We start from the raw sequence: 6914 nt of genomic DNA on the forward strand, positions 1-6914 counted from the left end.
ATGATTCGTCGCAGTTGCGAGTAAATTTTTTTTTATATTTTACGTGGAGGAAATTCGCACGGACGAGAGGCCGCTTCTGGGGAAAGCGGCGTGGTAGTGTCGGATTCCAACTGACTAAAACCTCCACGATAACCGTCCCGGCTACGATCGAGAGAGGCCCGGGAACCGATATGAGCGTTGCAACGGGGCCTCCCCCGCGCGCTTAATACCACGGCTGATGGAGCGGTGTGTGACCATTGTTACACCGCCTCTTCGCCATGCCAGGCAGCCCGGTTCCCCTACCGAACTGTTTGGCGGCCCCGAGGCGCTGAGCCGCCAAGCGCCCAAGGCCCGAACCCCACGGGGGGGGGGGGGCAGCACGCTTCGCCAACGCCACACGGAAGTCCCAGGCGTTCACCCATCCGAGTACTACCCGTGCCCGGCGCTGCTTAACTTTCGTGATTTGACGGGAACGAGTGCATTCAGCGCGGCCAGGGCGTTGGCGTTGCGAGTAAATGGCTCTTTACCAACGTTTTTCTTCCATCTTTCCGGATTCCACTCCTCAAGCATCGATCTCATTTTCTTGGTCTACGACGTCGTTCGACGTATCATTAGCAGGATAATTAGTTTCCTCTTTTGACAAATTTTTATCTCTGTTGAGATGCGATTGCATCTTTAGACACAACGTTAGGCAATATTCTGAGGTGTCAAGAAGTTTTGGAGAGAATGGTAAAGAAAATTTGACTTATGACACATAAGAATTATTTATTTTATTATGTAAATAGACCGCGGTTTTTTACGCATTTGTGGAAAATGTGCACGTAACTCGACGAAATATATATGCCTCCTTTAATATTCTTCTATAATACTTAATAGGTAATGCAATTGTCCACCCTTTTGTCTTTTACCGGGATTTTACTTTTTTAAATATATTCTCGCAGATAAATTTGCATAAAAATCTGTAAGTCTAATTATAAAATATTATTGAAGGAATTATCAAAAAATATGGACTACGGGGCCCCAGGGGGATGTAAACCTGAAAGCGTAGGTTTTGTGCGTGTCTATGGAGAAAAAGGTTTCCCTCGCGCAACTATGATCGAGCAGCCAAGCTCGAAAGATACAACGTAAAAGTGGAGAGGAAAAAGCATAATCCCGGCAGAAAGGAAAGATCCAAGTGCTTCTCGCTTGTTCTTAAATCCGCAAAGTAAATTGAACGGCAGTAAGAAAAGCAATGACCGAAAATGCAGCGTTCCACTGAATAATGCAACGTTAGACGGTGAATAAATACAGGCGGATAAAGCCGTCGCAGCCTCGGTATCGCCAGCTTATTAACGATAAAATCAACGATGTCGCGATACTTTGTCGATGCGACGAACGCTCGTTCGAGACTTGGCTTCGCGATGAGAAACAGTTTTGGAGGAAACGCGTGTAGATAAGGGAGTGGCGATTCCGTCGAACCGGAATGCGAGGAAAAGAAGCGAACGATTCTGCGAAGCTGACGCAGCGCAAGCTTTGCTCACGACGTTGACAAACAGAGAAACGGAAAAGTAATTTCTCCAATCTCGAGAATATTTATAAAACGCGGCAAACAAAGGTACCTATCTCGTGTTTACGCTTTATGAATAGGAGGAAAACAGGAAGGAAGAAAGAGGACAGGCGGAAAGGAGAGAGAGAGAGGCGGAGGGATTGGCGAGGAATATCAGGATAAATTTCCACGACAAACGCCGAACGAGGCAGTCGAGTAAGCTATTTCAAAAATATACGTACGGACAGCTCTGGTTTCCAGCTACTGTTCGCAATTCGTACGCTTTGGAAAGTTTGGGAAAGCCGACGACGTACATGCACGCCGCTCGCTATTTTCTAACGCTCTCATAAACTTTCGATGCAGTCCAAGTATTAACGTGGCAGGGCAAAAACAAGGAGAAAAAAGCGTATTCGTATTCGTCGATGCTGCTTTTGGCGTCGATGAAACCTCCATTGCGATCGAAATAAACGGGCGAATTTTCACCGATCTATGAAACGCCCGACACCGCGTATTTGTTTCCGGGGAAAAATACGAGAAAACCTTTGGCAAGGTCAATTTTTTTAACCGTAATTGCTCACCGGATACGCAATGTTGCAAGTTTATCGCGATGAAAAAATGCCAGGAAAAAAGAAATTTCTCTACACGCGGCGTACGGCCCGATGATTCTTGACAACGCAACAAGTTCGGCGATTTGAAATTTCTATTCTTCGAAAGTGAAATAAACGTGAAAAAAGCGCGATTTTGAGTAAATTCCCGGCAATTTCATAATGTAAACTTTTCGGTTTAATTTACATGTACTCGTATCGTCATCGATGTTTCGAGTTCGATCTTACGTGGCGCGGAACCTATTAACGCGATGCTTTTCAGAATGAAACGGAAAGAGGATCGGAAAGTTGCTGACGTTTTTGAACGCGTAGACCCGGTATTACCTGGGCACGATTCCAAACGCCGCGAGCTTTTATCTGCATTTTCAATTTACTTTTTCGTATTAAAAGTAACTGGCTGCCGCTAGTTTGTTTACATCTACATATAAAGCGAGCTGATCGAGGAAAAATTGCGTGGAAAATAAAATCACTAAAAAAACCGGAAGACGTTGGAACCGCTGGTTCGTGGGAGCCTTCGTATTCGCGAAAGCGATATTTCGTAGAAATATTATTTTTATTCGCTCGTTTGAAAGAAAAGCGACGAATCTCGTTGCGTGGGTGACGCTTGCGAAGCATACGAAAGGAGGGAAAAGAGAAGAGAGGAGGAAACACAGGGCAGAGCTGGCTGGTTAATTTGCTTGTAACGATGCTCGCTAGTTACAGCTGGTTGACGTTTCCCGGCTCGGTTGCCACGGACTAGAGCGGTCTCCTTGAAAATCGTCGACTCTCGAGGGTGGAGCGTCGCGCAACGGCTTAATTATCACGAGCACGAAATGAAAATTAGCCGACGACGATGCGTTCGTTCGTTTCCGGGTGAAACGTGGTGACACTTTGCACGGCGAAACTGCTTGAAAAGCAGACGGTACGCGGCAGCAGAGACATCCGTTAGTCGCGGTTGTATCACGTGCTAATTATCGACGGGATCGGGATCGCTTTAAAAATGCCTGGCTCGTGTTCGATAAATCCAGCAAACAGGATTATTACAGCAACAGGAAGAGATTATAAGAGATACAAACTCTCCTCTCTTTGCAACTTTGTATTTCGGAAAAACGTTTCGAAACGAACGACCGAGTCACGTTCCGTTCCTCCCCGTACACGCTTTCGCCACCGGATCGGTAAGCAAGTTCAGTTTCAGTTTCGCTTTCGGTTTCGGTTTCGGTTACCGGTAGAAAGTGGAACTCGCTGTTGAAACGTTATCCTCTTGACGTCTCTTTAAATGGTCGTGATTTTGCGCCGCTTTAACTCCTTTCGAACGACGGAAACCACGCTTGCAGAACCGACGTTAACTTTTCAGCGAACTTGGTCGATGGTTACAACGTGTCTCGCGGTGTCGCGAGTCAGATGCGTTTCGAACGCATCGACTTCCACTAGAAAACTAGAAAACGATAATACCTCGTGCCCGAACTGTGAGAAACCAAGGATCGCGCGTCGCGCAAGAAGAATTACTGCTTTCGTTGGTCTATCGAAGAAACGATAAATAGTCCCTCGTAATTCCATCGTGCGAAACACGTGGTCGGCCTATCGAAAAATGGCCACGAAACAAATCGTGCACGAGTTGGAGCGAACCGCGACGGAAACGTCTTACTTAAAGTATCGTTGCCATTTGCTTCGAAGCGACAGAGACACGATACGGAAAGCCTTGGGGATCGAGTCGTTAACCAATAGACCGTGTAGGTAGGAGAGTACCAGAAACCGCGAAGAAAGGACGACGAACCGCGACACGGTCGTCGTAGAATCGAAGCACTGCAGCCGTGTCGGCCCAACAGACGTAACAACGGTGACCACCGAGAGAAATAGGGAACGGGATAAAGGAAACCCCTGGGCTATGGTTTGACAGCCGACCCGTGAAACCTGCGATATGCGCGCTGTATTAGAACCCCGTCGGCCGAATCCGTGTGTAGGCGAGACTTCAACAAATCCTGACACCGAACGCATCGCAACTCCACTCGTAATCCGATGTAGCTACACGCTAGAAGGACGTTCGTGTGCACTGGGGACCGGATGCGCGCAGCTTTACGACTCAGCTAACCCCGCTGCGTCTCCTCTCGTCCTGGTCCACACACTCGCGTGGCCACGTTTTCCTCGTCTCCGAGGGACGCGCCGCTTTCACGGAATTACGATCCATCTTGTCCGAGTTAATTCTCTTTGCAGACAGACGTGGCACTCCGTAATCCGATGAATTCGTTTTAATCGGTCGACTTGTCGGAAATTGGCGGATTCTACGCGGAATGCACGGTCGAACAGGCGCCTCGCGTCGTGAAATTTTTACCCGCCCGACGTTTCGATTCGAACGACGATCCTGGAGAAACAGGTAGACGCGGTTAATTGCAGTTTCAGAACTGCGCCGGCTGAAACGAAAGGAAGATTTGGTGTATTCCGTGGAACGAACGAGTTGTTTCGCTAACATCGGAACAAAGTAGAGACGAATCGGTACTTATCGAGGAGAAAACTTTGTCCAGCGTGGGGAAAAGTTTAAGGACCGATGTCCCTCGATCCACGCTGGAGAGGGCCGATGAAACAAGGCGAATTAGCGGGAGATCGGGAGAAGAAGGCAGAACGGGCGGAATAGAAAAGGAATGGATACGGCAAGCTTCGGCCGTGCGATTTCGGTTTCGTATCACGTAGCGTTATCCCCTCGTAAAGTTGGCCACTCGTGCCACTAGCAGAAACTGTATGGTGGTCTCCGAGAGGATTTAAATCGCGCGACGGACGAACGTATCGGTGAAATTACTAGAGAGCGCCGTCGACGTGCCTTTCGGTCCTGTCTGCCCCACGGCTCGGCTGCCACGGATCTAACAGATTTACCGGATCCAACGTGCCGCGTTACGAAACTTCGAAACTGGCTAGAATCGACTGCTAAGTTAATTGCCGGTCGCACCCTCGCACCTACTCGTCTATCAGGCGACTCCAACTAGTAACCAACGAGGAAACCGCTTATTTCAGGCGTAAATTCAACTGAAAATCCGTAACGTGGAACGATGAAAGAGGCCGCACGGAAGAAAATAGCCTGGCGATCAAAAGGCTGGAACGTGCTTTCAGACCCGAACGCTTAGCTGCGCCGCCCCGCACCGAGATCCCACTCTGACTTTCGCCCTTTGTTGCGAATATGACAGCCCGTTCGCGCTTTACCCTCGACGATCGATGCCGACCACACTTCTGCCGCCTGTTATTTCCCAACCGTCCGCCGTTTTGCTCCCCTTCTTTTTCATTCTCTTCTTTCCCCTCTTCTCCTTTTATCCTCTTTTCCCTTCTTCTCTCGCCGAAGCGCCGCGTTTGCTGTCGATTTCTGCTACGATTGGCAAACGCAAATCTTACGTGGACGCGCGTTACGCGCGTTCCACGCATTTCAAATTTCACGACGTAACGTACTCGACGACTCAACGTAACGTGGAAAACGCGACAAGATGTTCGAATTTGGAATTATGCGAGCGCGCTGGGTCGATCGGCATGCCATCCGTCAAACGCGCGGCAAATAAATCTGTCGGTGTAATTTTAACGAGCCGCGATACCGCTCGAGGATTATCCGGGTAATTTAAATTCCGCTCGCTCGATCGACGCGACTGATGGAACGACGATGAGCCCGCTGAGCCGAGATGAAATGATAAATTAGCGAATGAAACAGCCAAGTATAATAGAATGCCCGGTTAAATATAGAGCGTTTTAAACCGATTAACAGATAACTGCAATTTAAATCGTCCATTAATGCGGTTCGTCCATGTTCGAGCGGCATCGTTCGAGAATCAGTCGGAGAATTAGTCCGAGAATTAGTCCGAATACCCTCCGATCTATCGTTTTTTCCCCCGAAATCTCGCATTCGATCGGTTTCGAATGGCCATTCGCACGATCCGAATTTAAGTTTCACGAATGTGAATACGAGCGAGCCGTACGTACCACTGACTATCGCACGATCGCTGTGGCAAAACGCTTGCGTACAATTACCGCTACTTGCCGTTAGTTGAAAGATATTGTCAACGTTATTGCTCGTGCGTGGAAACTCGCTACTTCGCGCAGCCAGTCGAACTGTTCGATATTTATAGTTAGTCGACAAATACCGCGTACCTATCGTCGAGATTCTACGCAAGCATTGCGCGCGTTACAAACCCCTTCTATATCGTGCAATTGTCGTATCGAATAGCCGCTGCTCGAATTTCGCGCTGCGAAGCGCATTCGAAAAATATTATTTATCTGGAAATCGAACGTGCAGATTTTTTTTTAAATTCAAACGACCTAACCCGAGCAGTTAGATTGGCCGAATTTCGTTCTCTTTGGAAACTTTGATACCTCCGAACAACCCGTCTCTAGATGTCTACGATAACTTTGAAATTCCTAAATGCCAATTAATAAGTAAAAACCGGAACGACCAAAATTCCCTGGACCGCGTAATCCGCATGAAAATACAAATTCAGCGTCGAATTCGAAGAGATAGATGAAAGAGGGATTCGATGGTAGAGTAAATCGGACGAACGGTTTGTAACACGAGACATTAATAAAGTTGGTGGAGCCGCGGAAAGCGGATGGAAATGGAAATTTTCCGATTTTAATATCGGTGAAAAGGTTGACTGTTGATTAATTTGAGCGGTACGCGAGCCACGAGCCCCGAGCCCCGAGCCCCGAGCGTCGCGATGCTCGCGTGCGCCGAAGCTACTGCGATCGAGCGAGCGTCATAACCTCGGTAAATAATCCGTCGTATAATATTACGTACACTGATCAACGATTCGGAAACGGAGTTTCGCTAACCGGGGCATCGCCCCACCGTCGTGCGAAAA

The 6914-nt window shown here is 48.1% G+C and overlaps 1 pseudogene; it reads right to left on the minus strand.

The window, feature by feature from the left end:
* Positions 1–364: 364 nt before the first annotated feature.
* LOC126875964 (5S ribosomal RNA) lies at positions 365–483 on the minus strand (annotated as a pseudogene).
* Positions 484–6914: the final 6431 nt, after the last annotated feature.

The sequence above is a fragment of the Bombus huntii genome, unplaced genomic scaffold (genome assembly GCF_024542735.1).
Source record: "Bombus huntii isolate Logan2020A unplaced genomic scaffold, iyBomHunt1.1 ctg00000060.1, whole genome shotgun sequence".
NCBI lineage: Eukaryota > Metazoa > Arthropoda > Insecta > Hymenoptera > Apidae > Bombus > Bombus huntii.